The sequence below is a fragment of the Phalacrocorax aristotelis genome, chromosome 4 (genome assembly GCF_949628215.1).
Source record: "Phalacrocorax aristotelis chromosome 4, bGulAri2.1, whole genome shotgun sequence".
Classification (NCBI taxonomy): Eukaryota; Metazoa; Chordata; class Aves; order Suliformes; family Phalacrocoracidae; genus Phalacrocorax; species Phalacrocorax aristotelis.
This window is the reverse complement of record NC_134279.1, coordinates 54,497,533-54,516,925: the sequence shown is the minus strand read 5'-3', so window position 1 is coordinate 54,516,925 and position 19,393 is coordinate 54,497,533.

Here is a 19,393-nt window from a genome sequence, read left to right as displayed (position 1 = left end):
TTTGACATTTCCCACAATTGACATTTACTTAGTAACCCCTTTATTCTTTCCTCCCACTTCCCTGTGCAGGGCTGTTTTCAGAAGTGGCCAGTGAATCTTGTAGGTGTTGATCAACTGCTCTGAAAACCAGGTCATAATTCACTGTTAATCCCCCTCCTTGTAAGCAAGGCTGAAAGCCTCTTTCCTTATGTTAGACTCACTGGCCCAATCAGGGTTTTTCTTCCAAATCTATAATCTGTCTCCTAGTGAGTTAAGTTGATTTCTACAATAGCACTGCCCCATTGTTTTGTTCTGGGTTTTTTCTGCTATCTGTTAACATCAGGAGAAAATAAATTTCCAAACATTTGCCAGAGAAGCACAGTCTCCTTATAATTATTTACCTAAGAAAAGGAATTAACTCTCCTAGGTTTATTTTGTTAATGGTGCCTAGATACAGCACTGTTGGGTACATTGGAAATTAACATAAATAGAACTGTCCTGGAGAATTCGTTTGGAATCCTACTGAATCCTACTAAAAAGCTTTAGAGCTGAAGATGCAACTTTGTCATTATGGACGGTTCTTAATGGGCTTCATACAAGAGTATAAAGCATGTTGCATTTGGGCTAACACCTTTATGCTACATTTCAGTCTGATTTTGTTTAAAAACAAACAGAAAAAGCTATGCTTGAATAAAGCTTTACAGTGAGAATTGTTCCATTTTTAAATACATTTTTTTATATTAGCAGGTAAAGGGAATTAATTTGAAGCCTGAGAAAACACATGCAGGTGGTAAGGGAGGGGCAATTAGTATGACAATCTGACATATGGGGTAAGCATACAATACTTGAAAATCATTCCCAGAACCTCAGTATTATAAAAATTGGCTTTTTTTTTGTTTTGACCCAGGTACCTAACCAATAATAAGAATCCTGTAAGATGTTCTGCTTGGGATGAGGAGATGATGTGGGATCTATCTAGACACCTCCTCTGATACAGAACCTACAAACTGAGCATGGGACAGATCAAATATGGGGGATAATTCTTTACCCAGAAAAGTTCCTGGTCTATTCAACCAGCGATGGAAACTCACTGCAGGTGCTGTGTTTGTGGCCTGAACTGTGGACCTACCCTTTGTTATGCTACCTTTCTTTGTCCCAGCAGACACCAATATGGACCTTTTCTTTGACCTTTCCAGTGTTCTCCTGGATGATGAAAGTGTGACCACTTTCATCTACATGCCTGTTTACAGTTTATAGCTTTGGCAACACAAGTGTTTCTAAAGCAGGTTTTTATTTCTACAGCCTGAGATCAGTAAGGATCTAGACAAAATAGTAGGTTACCTGCATGTCCGACCCCATTTTTCTCAAAACATGAGGTGCCTCTTTGGATTAAAGCTGACCGCCTTAGCCATGGAAATCAGCTTCAGTAAAGGCCCTGTCCAGGTGATACGGCAGCTAGTCACCATCTTACCAGCACAATTTTCTCCTTTTGATTCTCCCTCTTTGTCTCTTCCATGGGAACAGGAAATTATCAGAGTTGCAGTGAGTCGCTGTTGCTGACTTAGTACTGGGTTGTGTAATTTTTCTTGTCATTTCTTGGGTGTTATAGAACAGCCTGGAGCTATTTCACAATCAGCATCATCTAAAAAATACTGACTGTAGAAATACAATGACATTCACAAATCAATCACAGCTAGCCCTTAATCCTAAAGCTCTCTGTCAGGGTTTTTACCAGATGACATGCTGCATCTGCTTGTGCCTGGTGTGTCTTTGCTGCCTTGCTTCTCTGGTATTTCTGACTGTTTTCATGGACACCTGAAACCATTTAGAAGAGGACTTGTGAGTTTTCCTCAGGCGACCCATGACTGCTTTGTGCTTTTGGGGAATGCTGACACGTGCCTGGTTTTGGCAAACTCCTATTGTTTCAGCTGCCTGATTTTGAAGCAGAGTTTCACGGCTCCTACAAATTCCTGCATTATTATAATTATAGCAGTAGTCCCTCCTTGTAATGAGAGGGACTTCTCATTCCCTACTCTCCAAATTCCATCAAATTCCCTCCCTTCAAATCCTGTCTACTATTAAATGAGCAGATTTGAATCAAGGGGCCGAGTGATAAGGGTTACAAGCATTGCTTTGTACACTTTAAAGTCAACAGTGCACAGTTCAGTGTTGAGGCAGTCGTTTTTAGATGTCCCCTCAACTGGATTAATCACTGCAGTGTGCCCCAAATTCCACTGATGCAAAAAGGGACTGCAAAGTTTGCCTTCTGTTGCTCTGTCAACATCTCAAAGAAGTCAGAAACTAGAAAGAGAAAACTATTAGGAAAATGTACTTCTCCTGCATTAAAATGTATGCAGTTCACATTCCATGTTGCGATAAAAAGAAATTTTTGATTAATGTTTTGAAAAATCTAAAGATTAAGTATTAAATATTGAAATTTCTTTTTATTTCCTTCATCTCAAAATATGTGTTGCTTTCTACTTTATCCTACTAAAAAGGCCACAAAGGTGGGGCTGGGGTCAGTATGGCGTTTGGGATGCAAGACCATCATTTTGGGGAGTAAACACCAGGGCACTTCACAGGGCATTTAAGCAAAGCTCTTTGGCTCCCACATGGCATTCCAGCACAGGCAGTGAGCTGTGGGGAGTATACCGGGTAATTCATACCCAAAAGAATTCAAAGGGGAGGCAGAAAAAGCTATTTTTCTAAAGAGCAGAGGTTCTAATCCTAAAATAAAAGAAGGAAACTATGCAAACAGGATTTGCCTGTAAGAAAATCACATGCCTTGGGTGTGCTATGGGGTTTGTCCCATGGCCCATCTGCACTACAAGGCAGTGTAATGCCCAGATTATGACATGCATTCATAGGCCTTTTCAAATACTCAAATATCCTCAATGCTATAACAATGAGACAAATGCACAGACATACCTCTCACACTTAGGTGAAGCTAATCCTTTTACAGTCAAGATTGTAAATAGCTTCCAACCAAAAGCCTAATTTAGGTATCAACATTTCATTCCGTGTTTATACAGATCCTGGTGTAAGGAGATCCTGATCCATGACTGGGCTTCTTTAGCAATACTGCAATATGACTGACAGATCTTTCGTTTTATGCCAAGAGTGGTATGGGGCCAATGGAAAATGTTAGAATACAAGAAATAAAATGTCTATGGAGAAAGAAGAGGAATCCAGAGTGTGCCTAATCTTTGCGTTGTGGTGACTAGATTTCTACTGATGTCGGTGGTTTTTAATTATGCCGTTGGTGGTCGATATGAAAAGGTACTCAGAGAGATGGAAGTAATTATTTTAAAATCCTAGAAGGTTATGCTGCAAGATTATTTCTTTTACAAGCCTCTGTGTTTATGCATTTCTGAATGCAGGAAGGAAAGTTCTCTTTTCAGATCTGAACTTTACAAGCTTGGCATTTGTGCTGATGAGTCTTGATTTCACATTTGCAGGTAGTCCTGAGTGGGTCCCCTTCTAGGCGTGGAGATATATTACATTGGACCGTATGAATATACTATACTTAGTAGAGAGCACTCTAGATGTATTAGAACCATCGTAATCTGTCTTTTCCCCATCCAGTGTCCTCCCTGCTGAAAGTTCAAAAGTATGTATTTATTTATTTGTTTTGCATTCTGGGTGTGCACATGGCTGATGTTATTTTCTTTCTAGTTTATACTGTGAATCACATTTTGCCTCTCCCATCTTTCTCCTATGTCAACTCACGTTCCAGGAATTTATTGATTCCATAGTGATTAAGGTCAAGAAAAAAACCTAGCTCAACAGTTTGACTCTCTTTATATAAGGAACTTCAAAATTTTAACTTATTTGTTTTCATATTCATCCAAAGACTTTAGACTGAAGCTTTTCAGACCTTAAAGATTAAATTGTATGCCCTGGGGTGAAAGGAGATGAGATCTCTGATCCTTGTCAGTATAAACTGAAGAAAATTCCTTTCTGATCCCAAATCTAACACAACTGCAATCTGAGCAGATAAGTAAGACATACTGCAGGTTTTATCTCCCAGTGTTGCTTTACCACATCCCTTGTTCCATGGCTTTGGAGTGAGAGGAGAAGGTCTGACACACTGAACCATTTTCATGGCATTTTCACTCCATGGTGTACAGAGCCCAATGTGGTAGGATCTTGGTCCAGGTCTGGGTCTCCCTAATGAATGGCTCAGTCATTTTGCACCACAAAAATACCTCCCTGAGACCTGCAGGAGGTCAGCAGAGGCCCTGAACCTTAAGCTCTGATTTTGACCACTGTTTTAGAATAGCACTGGAAATGCCAGGACTGGGGTGACAATGTCCAAGCCAGGCAGAGGGAGGGGGTCTGTAATAGAGGAAGCCCTGGCCATGTGAGGAAAGGGTATGGGTGAATACATTGGCCCTCCAGCCCTCACTTCTGCCCACTGGGGTTTCTCCTCAGAGCAGATTATGCTCCTTCTCTGGAGCAGTGTCTGACCCCTGCTATGGTGAGATCCCACTTGAGATGCCCTTGGGCATCTGGGACAGAGAGAGGGCTGGCTGATCTCTGATCACTGGGTCTGCAGAACACCAGTGTCCTCTGGACCAGCATCTGTGGACCTGGTTGAATGTCCTGGAGGATCTCAAAATACCACTTGCTACCTTGGGGTTCTGATTTGTGCACTTGGTAATAAGTTCCCTGTTCCCCTTACAGGCTGTTTCAAAGAATATATAGTCTCACACACCTAAGCTCAATTCTCAAACCTTAAGTCTCTTCCAGCATGAGTAAACCTGTACTCTCTTTCTCCCCAGATTATCATAAATCTTTTATATGGTGTGTCATATCTCTTTGAGAAGCTGGATAAGTTCAAAAGATTTTTGTGACCTTCTTGTGCTCCCTCTTGTACTCCCACATCCTTCTCAATGTACAAGCACAGGGAAAGAATGAATTTCTCTGAAGCAGTTTTACCGAGGCTGTGCACAGGAGGAGGTTCCCTTTGCTACCTCTCTTTGTTATTTCTCTTCAAATTTATTGAGGGTTACAGCAGCCTTTAGTAGTAGTATTGGCAGCTAATTTTAACAATACACAGCTGCAGCTTTTATCACAAGTCTGAGTCTCCTAGTCTGTGGCTATCACGTGTGTCCCTGAGTCCTAGGTGCAGGCTGGATGGTGACTGACCTTGCAATTCAGATCACTCTGCCTCTGCAGTCTGCTGTTCTACCATTTTTATTTTGGTCTACAGTGAATGCCACCTGCAAATATTTCATGTTTCTAAATGATTGATAAACTGTTAGTGTTGGCTCAGGGAATCGTCCCTATAGACCAGGCTGGAATGACCTCAGTGACAGATATCTCTCTGTTAAGATGAGATTCACCAATAAGGCAGTTTTTAGTTATTTTGATATGTACTTTCTTATTTCTGCATAAAATACTTGTAAACAAAACATCACCTGCTTCTAAATCAAATGCCTTGCAGAAATCTAAATAGACTATATCAATACACATTACCTTGTCAACTATGCCTGAGATTCCCTCGAAAAAAAGGTAATATTTAATGCCTTGATTTTCTGTTATATGGGACAGCATGAGTGCCATTTCATCAGGCATATGACGTACAGCCTGAGGCACTCATAGTTAACTGTCTGTGAAGCTAATGCACTGCTCTTTAAAACTTTGTTCTAACACTGACTGAAGAGCAATATTAGTGTTTTGCTGAATGACTGGAAGCAACTGGGTTTCTGAGTAGGCTGAACTGATCTTTGCATGCCATGATTTGCATTTTGAAAGGGCAATAGATGAAACTAGGCCACTCATTTACAAATTAATTTGGGTTTTAAATCAAAAACGGCTAAGCTGAAAACAAGACTGTGACATGTCAGGTCTGGACAACTTTGCTCAGACACTGTCAATGGTTTGTATTTAGGACTGTCTGGCATTTTTTTTCCATTTTAAGTGATGATGACCCCATAGTCAGAGAACATTTAGAGAAATATTCTTCATTGTACCTGGTTTCTTGTATCTGATTTCTATTTTTATTGCTAGCTGTTCCCTAGCAAGGTATCAGCTTGGAGGCAACTGGACTAACAGTGTGGTTCTTCAGGCGTAAATGCCAATACATTTTAATAAAGTGTGAAGCAGGCTTTAGTATAGATTAGTGAGCCAAATTCCACTTGTATAATGCTGTCTCCTGGAGACCTGCAGTCTGGACCATTACCCAATTGTCAATTAAAATTTCAGTGAGGCAATGGACTCATTCTTAGGACTGTGGCTGTAATATATTATAGTGTGTCTTTTTGAAGGGAATCTTTGAAATTAGAATAAGCTTTATCCAAAGGAGATCTGAAGATTTTAACCCAGAAGATGATAAGTCTTAGGTTTTCTTATTCCATTACCATCTATTTTTATCCCAGGCAGAATTTACATATAGACAATCTAAATGAACTAAAATGGGATCAAAGAGGAGTCAAATGGAAGGTAATTGAATTGGTGAGACCTCAAACCTATTTATCAACTGTTTGCATTTTAAGCAGTTCTGTAGCATGCTTTTTGTTTCTTTTTTATACCTATTTCAGTAGGATGGCATTTAATCAAGTACAGCAAAACATTGGGGTAGGCTTGATCCCATTTCTCTTCATCTCAGAGCTGGAGAAGCTCAGCTAAAAGAGCCATTGCTAAAAATTGATTCATGTCTCTCTCTTTTCAGAGTGACTCTCTACAGTTCGTAGTTCATAGAGTATCCTCCTTTCTGCTCATATTCAAGGGTCATAAAAACATAGAGCTGCTGTAAGGGAGAGGCTGGTGGGAGTGTTTGCTGCTGGTCCCTTGGAGGCAGGCTCTAGCTGTAGGGCATGCAGGCTGCCCAGGCCAGGGGATGAGGTGGCTGGGGAGCTGCTGGAGCAGTGGTGCTCTCTGCAGAGGTAGGGAGTGTTTGGCCTGGGTACCTATGCAGCACCCTTGGGGTCCTTGGTGTTGGGTAATATGGAAGAGCACCAAATCCTGTTTCACAGGGGCAAGTTAAGTGCAAGAAGCGGAAATAAAATCTTGGGGAGAAAATGACTGAAATGCCCTACATAGCAGAGGACTTAAACATTAACAATGACCAATATCAGTAGGACTGGATGGCAGAAGCTGATCCCTTTGTGAAAAAATTTGAGCCCTGAAAAAAATAAAACATCTTAAAGATTACGCTTTCTGATAATAGCATTAATATATGCTTTCGAAAAGAATATCTTTTTTTGGTGATGTAACGTCTTCCAGCCTAATCTGTTGTGATCCAAACAAAGATGGCTTTGATGCCTAAGTGAGGCTTCAGAGGTCAGTGAGGCCCAGAGCCAGGCTCACAGCTGGCTGCACACCTTGAAGAACTGTATCACCCGGCAGACAAACAACCTGCCCATCCCGTGTGCAGGATTACAACACTCTAACCATCAACAGACTGAGAAACTACTGTGAAGTTACAGAAGACTGCTATAGGAGGAAGAAAGCCAGTGAAAGTTAGAGGCTGAAATATAAGACTGAGGGGTTTTTGCCTTTGTTTACCCAATGCTATTAATCTAAATTGGCAGGTTAACTCATTCTTTAAAAGACACATTTGAATAGTTAACAAAGAAAGACTTCAGACTCTGCAGAAAGCATTCATCGACACCTTTACTAAGTGGTTGGTTGTGCAATCTTTTGCTGGATTGTGTTGCTGCATTCCTTGCAATCACTCAGTAGTTTCACAGCAAGAAGACACCGAATTGCTGCATGTGGAGGCTAAGACAGCAATGCCTCTGGGCCTACAGGCTGCACAGGGAATCTGGTCACCTAAAGCTCCTATGAGGTCCCTGGAGAATTCCACATTCAATAGGCCAGCTCTGCAGTTTGTGCACCGTTACCTCAGAAAGAGGATGACACTACTTCCTCACCCATGGTGCCCTTCAGGGCCTGTTGCTCATGCCAGTGGTGCTGTCCTGGAGAGATTTACACCCATAACTGGTAGTCAAATCACATGGGAGTTAGAAACCCAAGGGGAGCTACTGAAGACACTACCCTGCTTCCCCAGTTGGAATGAAAGGGATTAACCAGAGCATATTTAACAGCATGAGCAAGCTCGCCGAGTTTCCCTCGGCATCCTGGCTTGACCAGCTCCAGTCATGGCTAACAGAAGCAGTGTGTCAGATGACAAATGTGGTAAAACATAACGTTGCTTGTTCTAGACTGTGTGCTTCCTGGATGTGTTTGTGTGTCTGTGGGAAGCAGGTTCCTTCAGCCTTCCTCACCAATCATGGGAGAACATGGATGGGATGTTGAATGTTATTTGTACCATGAGGCTGCTGGTTCAAATATCATCCCAGGCGGGTTGTAACTAAATATTGTTACCACCTGATTAGACCTCTGTCTTTAGTATCAATTAGCCAGTGAAAGAGGAACCTGTGGTTTTACCTTGATTCTTAGTAGACAGATACCTACATCATAAAAAGTAAGCCCTGCACAGCTCACCTGTTGTTGTGGAAAACCCCAGATGAGGTACTCAGGCTGGAATGGACAAGTGAGGCATCTGGGAAAGCATAATCCTGGGGGAAGTCTTTTGATATCAGGATTATTGAGCATTGTTTTACTCTTCGTGGTAGAAGACTTGACTTTCCATTTCATTCTGCTTTCTTGTACCATCAATTCTCCTTAAGTACTTGCTTCTAATTAAGAAAAAAAACACAGTTGTAGTGAACACTGATTCATCATTAGTAAAATACAAACCCTCCACCAGTATAAATTGTTGTTGCTCTAATGGCTTAAGGGGAGCTTCAGTCATCTGAAAGTCTTTCCCATCAATTTGGATAAATTAAACCCATAAGCCTGTTACAGTCCACAATAATGATAAGCTTGCAAAAAAACCTGGCTTTGGCCTCTTGACAATGATGCTTGATTAGATTATTTGAAGTCAAAGTTCAGGGAATGGAGGACAGTCATAGATAAGAACAAGTGCAACTCCTGTTCTCTGGGTGCTTTTTTACAGATGTACCAGGACCTCCTATTGAGAAACATATCATACCTTAACTTGGGTGATGAGATAATGCTGTGAAGAGTAAGTCCTGAAAAGACTTTCTCTTCTTTGCCTTGCCCTGTATAATCCTCAGCTCCATATCAGGAATTCTTTGATCAGAGGTCTACTACCTTGAACCAACAATTGTATAAATGGATTTTAAAAGGAATACAAGAAAAAATAGGAGCCTTCCCCCATAATGCTAATCCATCATTTTACCTTGTAAGTGGAGGGTGTTTCCTACGTTCACCGTGGGTAAGAGACCACCTCCAAGATGCTGAGCTGAAAAGCTGAACACTTTCCTGAGTTGTGAACATCAAAGACCACAGTGGACGTTTTTGAGTATTTACTCATATGTTTCAGATTCATGCTGCAGACTCAAAGCTGACAGGAGGAAAAAAAACCACAGAACCCAAACCATTTAGTAGCTGGTTGCAGCAAAATCCATCAAGGTTTATTTTTATCCTGTCCCAAACTTTTCCTTAGTCAGAGTCCCTAAAATCATTTTATATGCTGGAAAGAAATATGATTGTATAAACATGGGAAGAAATCTTTCCTTTCATAAGTAGAAAAATATGGCCTTTTATAAATGTTGACTTTTCTTTAGGTAGTCTATAATAAATTAATGTTGATAACAAAAGTAACTGAAATCCAGTATAAAGAGCAAGTGGGTGGTCTGGAAATAAAAGAAAAGCAATATGGATTGGCTTAATTTTTTTGTGGAGTCTCTGACAGAGTTAGACTCTCTAAGACATTTTAGCTACATGACAGTTTGACTTTTTTACCTCTCTGATTATTCTATATAGGATAGTAATAATGGTTGAGGTATCTTTGAAAGCTCTGCTGCAGAGAAACGTCTGACACATCCCAATAAACTCGGTTTCCCAGTGTTTATGAGGACAGCAAACATATTAATGGAACTGGGCCAGTTACAACACAGGAAGAGTATAGGAGGTTTTTGAAGACATACTGAAGGTTTTGCAGGTGGAGGAAGATCTGACTATTGATTTCCATTTTGCATAATCAGTCATTGATGCAAACTCACAGGGGCTACAGTGGTGCTAATAGAAAAAAGTGAAGTATGAATTACACAAAATATGAGTTAAAATTGGTTGCTTTAAAGTGTTGATCTTGGTTAAACAAAACTGTGGAGAAAGAAGGAAGGGGAAAATACCTCTTTATCTAGGATAGATAGCACCCATTAGGCTGGGTCCTTCCAAGGGTTTGGTCTTGCCACAGACAGTAATGCTGCTGCTGGGGGGAAGGACGCTGGGGAGTCTCCCAGGGCTATCAGAAGGGACCCAAGCATCTCCTGCCTGCAGATGCTTGGACCCCTTCCGATGGCTCCAAGGGATGCTGTTTATCAAAGAAAAAAGCAGCAATGTTTTTGGGTTTTTTTTTCCGCCACAGAAGAATGCTCAGGGAAATGCAAGTGATTGATAAGAGAAATACAAAAGTAACTTTCCCCTAACCTAGGGAAACGGGAATAACAATGATTATATCATCTATGTATTCTTGTTAATATCTCATTGAGCAGCTGCCTGAACTCTTGGCTGCTGAACTTTACAGGGTAGGGAGCAGTAAGAAACAAAAAGTGATGGTATCCAGTTACTGCCTGTCCTAAAAAAAGCACGTGCAAAAAAAAAAATAGTCTAGTAAACAATACTGCTGTTTGAGTATTAACTATTAGACCATTTGATGAAATGTTTGATATATAATTCAATGACAGCTCAATCAAATCAAATGTCTCTTTCCATATTCATAACCCATTATAAGTGCTATTCAAAGAAGATAAAGCAATTTGAAGAGTGATAGATTTAGTATAGACATTTCTTTGGTGGAACTCGGTCCATAAAGATAAACTGAACCAAGCATTTGTCAGTTTGCTGGCGCTAATGAACAGGGACGATCTATATAAGAATAAACTCATGGACACCAGTCCAATTAGTCACATGAGGCAAATTCACAGGAACAGTCTATATTTTGTAAGGAACCTTGAATTAGATGATATATGTTCTTTTTGATATACTGTATATTATGAACATGGACTGAGCTGTACCAGATCTGAAGAGCTCTGAGGGAAATGTTTTACTCTTTGAACACCGGCCTTCATGTAAATAATAGCTGACCCTGACGCTTGTTTACAGTGAGGACGAAAATCTTAAGCTATTGGACTTCCCCAGAGGTAAAGAGGAAATTGAAATCCAGCTCAGATCGTAAAGGTCAGGTTATCTCTAAAAATAAACACCATGTATAACTTTCAAATGACAGCAGTTCATGAAATTGCCAAGCAATCAGCAAGGTAGCATGTCTAGTATTTAAAAGCCATCATTTATTGACAGGTGTTGAAGGTACCCCCAGTGCAAATCTGGGTATATAACTGCAGCGGGGTACCTTACAATTCCATGTGCTCTTAAGCATCTTTCCTCTGCATTCAGACGTCAAAAGAATAAATGCATTCCACAGACATAGAATGGCTGGAGACGACTCCAGCTCTGACAGGATTTTCTCTGCCCCAGCTATTTACTAAAGACTCACATTTCCATGCATTTGCAAAGCATATGACCAGGGCACTCCCAATGGTGTGGCTGCCCTTGCGCAAATCTCCCACGACTAGCAAATATTTGCATGGACACATGAGGGCGGGCACCTTCCTCCAGCTGGGTGGGGAGGGGGGCTGGTGTGGTAAGTGAGGAACGGTGCCAGGTCCCTGCAAGAGGTGTGGGCACAGCATGTCCCATGGGCAGCTTTTGTTGGCAAGGCAAGATGTAACCTTGCCACTGCCTCCTGTGACCCGGTCACTCAGGCTGGTGCAGTGAACCTCCTTTGCATGACTCATATTCTGCAAAGCTGAACCAAGTTTTCTATATTTGCTGTGATTTAAAAGTGTCATATATTGAGAACAAGAGACTCATCTATTCAATCCAAAGCCATCCGGAGTTAGCTCAGGAAGAAAATATTGTGGGGATTCTCCCAGCATCTTTAATATTGTCCATGGTATAATAAAAAAACTCAAATAGCATCATGGACATCAAAATCTAGTGCTTATTTTCACTTAATTGTACAGGGACACGGGAAACTGAATTAGTTGGACAAAAATGTAGACCTTGGAAAAAAGCAGGGCAGTTACATAAATCCCCAGAATTTCAGTAATAAAATCAAGCTAGAGTGTTAGGCAGATACCATCAGCTCCCTTTTAAGGAAGCTTAAGAGACCAGATAGGTTTTTTATGTTTCATTTGAATGCTGAGTGAACATCTGGGCTCTACAATGTATGTAGGCTGTGTGAAAGATTAATGTGGAAAAAATCATCCACATTTACGTACATCTGGAAATAATCATTGTGCACTTAGTGCTGGATATAGATATTGTTATAATTCCAACCTCGGTGACAGGAGGCATAGGAGCTCATTAGCTTTTCCCTTTTAGAGAGACAGGTTCAAAACTTGCTTCCCAGCAGGAATGCAAATGGTTTTGTTGATTCCTTCTTATTCACAATGTGCTTGAGGAGTCCCAGAAACCCAGTCAGTCTCTGCTGTTACAATCAGACCTCTGTGACCATGGCCCTGAGAACAACTTTTTTTGATATTCTGGGAGGTATATCCCATCTTCTTTCTTGAAGCTTTTCAGTTCAGCCGTGCAGCCCCTCCATCCATCACACCAGCGTGCTGGCGCCCTGCTGGCTGCAAGGGGAGAGTGCGCAAGGCTGACCAACCATCTGCCCCCAGCTCAAAGCCACTGCTGGAGGCTTCTTTTGAGACTGGGGCAGTTTTCAAGGTGACTGGATGAGTGACCTGAGTGCTGTGATTTAGACTTTCCCAATAAAGCCTGTGTCCACTGCCCTGCTGCCATTTGTCCCTAGGAAGATAACAGGGCATCGGTGGGAGCATCTGGGGAGAGTCTATTGATGACTGATGCTGGCCTTGGGGCTTAGGTGGCAGCAGCCAGAAAAGAAACTTGTACAAAAGATTTAAATGGGGTGGCGTGTAAACATCAGGGGAAAAAAAGGTGGCTGAATTTTGGCCAGGACAGGTTGACTTTGGGCCACTCAATGGCAGGCTATTTTTGCATCAGGTTAGTGATGAAGCAAGAGGACATGGAGTCTTCTGTAACTCTCCCAATATTTTAGGATAGTGAAAGATAATGCTGGCAGCAGATTTCAAAAATCAGTAAGAAAAGCACCGTTGATATTGTTGGAGCAGCTTACAGTCTCCTTGTTATCCAGTCATTCAAGTCTAAGTATACCCTTATGCGCAAACAGCACAATAAATGAATGCTTTGTATTGATTATACAGTAGGTGGTTTAGAACAAGTTGGTTCGAAGGGTATGTTCTGTATTTCACCTGCACTTGACATGACAAATCCTCCTCGCATTTTCAAATGCAGCACTAGCAAGGACATGCTTTGAGCTCATTTACTTCCCTCAAGAAGCAAAAGCAACCCTTGTGGAAATTTCTTGATCCTGCTGCAATCCATCAAAAACAAGTTATGCCCGTGGTCTTTCAGGAAGAGACACGAATGTTTTCCCCCTGAGGCATCTGAAACCTCAGCTCAAATTTAAAATGAGCAGAATGCTAGCCTATGAAATAAAATAAAACACCAGGAAAGACACATGAAGGGGTTAAGTGGCAGGTTCAGAGGTAAGATGGGAGCCAAAGTGTTGATTTCATGATAACAAAATGATGGGCTTCTCAGAAAGGATTAATTACTCTGAACTTCACAGTCTTGGACAATAAAGACTTGACTTCAATCTCAGCTGCAAAATTAAGATATAAATTCATACTTTGCCTTCCCTCTACCCCCAGAGTTGTTGACTTCAGTCTGGATTTTTCCTCCTGTAATAGGAATGGAATCTATCATTGAAATTTGGATCTTGACCCAAATACAGTGCAGAACTGGACCATACTGGAAAAGATGAGATTGCAATATTCTGGCTTCATATTCTGTGGTCAGATTTTCTATTACATGTGAAAAAATGGGAACAGATCCTTCTGTGGGCTGGTTGCTTATACCCCACAAGGGAAGAGAGTGGTCATTTGATCATGTATGGGCAATCTCAAATGTCTGTGCTGCAAAATCCCCACACTGGACTCATAACCCACTGTAGTCCATTACATTAAATTTTACCTGGCCACGCTTACAGAAAACTGCGTGTTCCAATAAATCAAGTCTTTCATTTGGGAATGCTCATAATCCGTATCTTCTGTGCTGTCATTTCCCCGTTTTGTTCTTTCAGTTGTTCAAGACTGGGGAAAGGAAATGTCCTGGACCAAAGAGACCTCTTTTTGCATCATGGAGTAATTTGACCCTGATATGACCCTAAACTATGTGTCCCACTCCTTCCCTTCCTGTGACATGTACCAAACATACCACTCTGCACTGTGTGAAGTTCAGCATGTTTTGCTGCAGGCTGTGGAGTAGTTTTGGTGCAAGTAAACCAGATTACTTCCAGAGGAAACTGGATTGGAGTCTCTGCTCCAGGTGCACACCCATGTTCTTCCACTCCTCATGACAGCAGCAGAGTCTCAAGCAACCTTTCGTCCAACCAGATGCATACTGGGAATATGTGCTCAGGAAACCAGCCTACAGTAAAACCCTTGAACTGCATACATCATAGCTCCAGCTGCTTCCCTCTACTGATCCCTTTCTCCTGGGCAAAACTGTGTGCTAATGTAGATTTACCACTGAAGCCTTAAAAACACAATCACTCCTGATTTTAGTGAATGCCCAGGCAAAAAAAATTGGTGTAAAATCATATAATGGAAGGGGGTGGTCTGATTACTCTTGTCAAAGTTATAGTGCATGGCAAATATTTTCTTCCATGTGGCTGTACTTCTCTGGCCAAAATCTTGCGTACAGGGAGGCCACAGTGGAGATACTAACAAGGGAGAAAACAACAGTTCTGTGCAAAAATGAGCACTGCAAGTGACCTGCAACTGTGTGTAGGGCAAAAAGATCAAACGCTGTGCAGGAGGTAGAGTTGTGCAGAAGCAGATAGAATACAGAAATGAAACTGTAGGACTTTGGGCTTATGGTCTTCTGCTGGAATTGCCTCAGGACATGGCTGCATGTATTTTCAGTGACAAAAGCATGACACGAACGTGGACATTTCAGATATGTGCATAAGCAAAATTTAGGGCATCTTTTCCTTCTGAGGACTGAATAGGCTTTAGATTTTAGATTTTTTTTTAGATTTAGATTTAGATTTTTTTTAGATTGAGAAGAGCTGGTAACTGCACCCTCTCCAATAAAAACAAATCCTGGCAACAACATGTATGAGATGAATTATTTGTTAATCTCCTGAAAGAACAAGGAGAACAAGGAGGACATGATGGAGCCACAGACAGAAGTGACATGAGGGCCAGGATTTCACCACTAGAGACTGTAATTCTACCATGTAATTTGACCTTTTCTGCTCCCAGAGAAACTGAATCAAGGTGGGGAATATAGAAATATGCAACAGCTTGAACAGCATTGCCTGAAGTACTTTCTTTAGGTCTTTAATCAAAAGACACATCAGGGGGATACTGTATCCTTGGAAGATAAATGCGTTACTTCCTCTGTACATTACTTAGCGTGAGTTTCAGGAGGCATTTTGCAAAGTAAGATGTATGTAAATTGGGATAAAGCCTTATATTGAACTTATCCTTGAGACAGATGTTTATGCATTCAAATTTAAATTTCAAGCATTTTAATAAAAGAAGCCAGATGAAATGCATTTATATGTATTTTTAAAGCCTTTTTCAGCTATGTGTGTTCTATCACTATGCATTTCCCTCTGACTGATGCTGCGATTTTTACCTTAAAGATGGTTCTTTGAAAAAAATTAGCCTTTGCTTCTGCTGGTGTTGCGCCAAAACTGCTACCAAAGTCACTGCAGTCTGCCTGTGGCGGCGTCCACACATAACTTTAGGTCTCTTTCAGTGGTCACACACTCAGGCCTGTCATATCTCACTTCTTATGCCCAGGACTTCTCTGCCTTGCTGCAGTCTCACTCCTCCTTGCTGAACAGAGGGATGACACTGCAGCTGGCAGCAAGAAGCAATTGGCACCTGCAGAGCCTTCTGGAGGGCATGAGCCCTGAGGGGGCTCTGGGAGCCCACAGCATGGGTCTAGTCACAGCCTGGTGCTTGTGGAGCAAATGAGGTGTCTCAGGTCATCTCCTACGGTCACTGGTAGATGATGTGAGGAGCCTGTGAAGTGCAGAGTCACGGCTGTCAGGGCTACAGACAAAGGAAAAAATGCAGCTTGGCATCATGCCTATAGACAACCTTTGTAGCCCTTGTTCAACCAATCTCCAGCTGAGCTGGAATCACCAGAAGTAACATTGAACCTGGGTAGGAAACAGCCTATTTAGCATAGCCCAGGGATGTACTGTTAAGGGATTGTTAATGGCCTCTCTATGTGTGCACAAGTCTGTACACAAAAGATACAGCGCTGGTACCTGGAAATTTACAGGTTTAGGAAGAGGCTGACTGAATTTTGTTTGCACAGTGTCTGTCCTTGCTGTTTGTCTCCCATAAAGTATGTTGGGAAAGAGTTTATATGACAAGTTTCATCAGGCACTTAAAGGCTGTCCTTGGGAACCTGGGAAAGGGTCATCATGTGCTGAAACCTGGGCCAGATTGTGGATGCCTCTGACAACATCCTTGAAAATAGGTCTGAGTCCTGAAGCTAGTGAAACTAATTAATTTCTAATGTAACTACATTGATTTTAGCTGAGTTTACTATAGGGTGAAGCTGACAAGTCTTTCTCTGCTGAAATTTTAAAACTTTGCAGTGAATTGAGATATCCATAATCCAGAGCATCCATTGGTGTTTTAAAAGTTTTGCTCCCTTCTTTCATAACAAAGCTGAAATAAACTTGCATCTCACATACAGTAAATGCAGCAATTAACTCAGTTATAGCATGTTCCAAAGGACATACTGTTCCATGACTGACCATTAAAATACCAAACCAATTATGCTCAATTCATATATCATTTAGGCAACACAAAGCATTTAAGAAAGAATGGATATTAAAGTGAGTTTTATATAGTTTCCATGGTGATAGTACTAAAAGCAATAACAATAGGCCTAAATAGGTTTTTTATTTAGAATATCTTTAAAAGAATGTGTTTTGTTCAGACATGCTGTGTTTACTCTATAATTTGTCCCAAATCACCGATTATTATAAAATGTATCTAAATTGACATGGCAGTATTGTTCAAATACTTCAACAGAGCACCAAAATAGTTCAAAGCTTGTTGCTCAATATTTTTATCACAGCTGACATGCACATTAGAATGGGAAAAGGTTCCAAAAAGGCAGTAACATTATGTTTTAAAATTGGTGCCACAGTTTTGCATTAGGCCATATTCCAGAGTACATTTTGCTCTTGCTGTTTTATTATAGAATTCAGGAGCTTATCGAGGGAGGGCTAAATTCTGTACAAACAAAAGCAATGTGTCGGCAGCTTCTCAGGAACCCCAGAGCAGGTCAGCACTGTGAGCATTCACATAGTGTTAAGGGGTGGGGGGAATAATTGATATACAGAGTTGTACTATTAGCTCTTACTTCAGCCTTCCTTTAAAAATAATACAGAAATTGCTTCATCCTTGAGTCCACCTGCAACAAACAGCATTAAGGAACAGTGTGGTAATGCAATGAGTATAAAGTAAGGCAAAAGGATTTTGAGGGGTCGTAATATGAGTTTTGCAGTTTGAACATCACAACCTTTAGACTTAATGCAACTCTTTCAGTTACTTCTAGATAACTGCAGGATGAAAGCCCTCTGAAAGGCTTTTCTGCCTCTCATAGAGAGGTAACTGAGCCAGTGTTTGTAATGCCTTCATAGTATAGCCAACAAAGATTTATGTTTAAAGCCAAGCTTTCATTTAAGTGTAGTGATATTTTGCTCTAGTGTTTTTTTTCTGAATAAAGACCAACACCTTGGTGAAAGTCGCACTTTGCAGTAAAATTGTCCTTCTTCTTCCTTCTGGTGACTAAAGTTAATGCTCTCTCTCTGACAGGATCTGCTGTCCCCACTGAGCTGGGAGGCAGCGAGTACTAGTGATTTAGATAAGAGAGGTAATTCTCTAAAGCCACAAAATATCCTTTATTTCTAAATTGCTTTCTGGCAGGCCTTCTTCCTTCCATGGTAGTGGGGAGCGTGGCCTTAGGAAGTGTGTCTTTCTGAGCTCCCTCTTCTGTAAAGGGATAGAAATAAGCTCACCTGGAAGACAGCCAGGAGCACCTAAGGCTTGGTTTCTGTTCTGGATGGCGCTGCAGAGGCACCCATCTGACTCCTCTGGCTATGAGAGGTGCTGTGGAGATGAGCTGTACCGTGCTAAAAATAGCATTTGTGAGCACAACCCTTCCACCCACACATGCTTCAAACCATATCCAAAGCTAAGTCTCTGGGTTCAGCTGAAGAGAGGAACAAGGTACTTCTGAAAAGCAATTTGGGGTCAGTATTGAACAACCTAGTCTTGGTGTCTCAACTGAGGAGTGAGGCGGGTTAAGGCTTTCCAAAGCTTTGTCTGTCACTTACTAGCGTAGGGTCACAGCATGCACATAAAACTCTTGTATACTTTTTAAAAGTCGGACAAAACTAAATTATGATGTTCTTCTGTGAATTATAAATGCTGCAGCCACAGTTAGCTCCCAAGACATGGATCAAGCTGAATGACATCTGGACTCTGAGGTAACCTTAGATGAAAATGCTGCTTCTGTGCTCAACTCAGTCTTCTTGGAAGCTGCTCCTCAATAAATATTTAATAATGTACAGTAACTGCAGATACCCACCAACTGCGATATGGATGCTTTTGTTCATAGACAACCACTTACTTTGAAAGGTTGAGATAATGCTAGGAAGACAGTGGTGCTTGAACTGACAAATATTCATGGATGTTTCTCCTTGAATCCTACTCCCACACTTGACTTTTGGCTGTCTGTCTCAAGTCAGCATGAAAAACTGCACTTTCCAACAGAGATGAGTACAACTGTGTAAAATCATGTGGAAATGCACAAGGATGGTGGCTCAGGAAAATGTGACCATATGTTCTGAGACAGCACGAAGGGGAAGCAGGAGCAACATTGATTTAGCAGTTGCTACCACAGTCCCAGCTTCTTGCCAGAAGGAAGATTTGGTTTAGGGGAGCTCTGAGGTAGGAGTTTGATTCGTCTGTTCCAAAGCTGTCTCTTGTTTAAAGCACATTTACTCAGGGTTTTCTAGAGAGGGACATGGCTTTGCTTTTACATGGGATGTTGGATTTTGGCTGATGTGCTTCAACTGACTATGATAGGTTTTTGTATGCAGAAGATTATTACAGCTCATACAGGAGGCTTGCAACCTACTGAGCTACCATCACTGGGTGAAGTTCTCCATTCCATCTTGTAGAGGTCAAATAGTCAAATCAGATTATTTTTGCCAAAACTG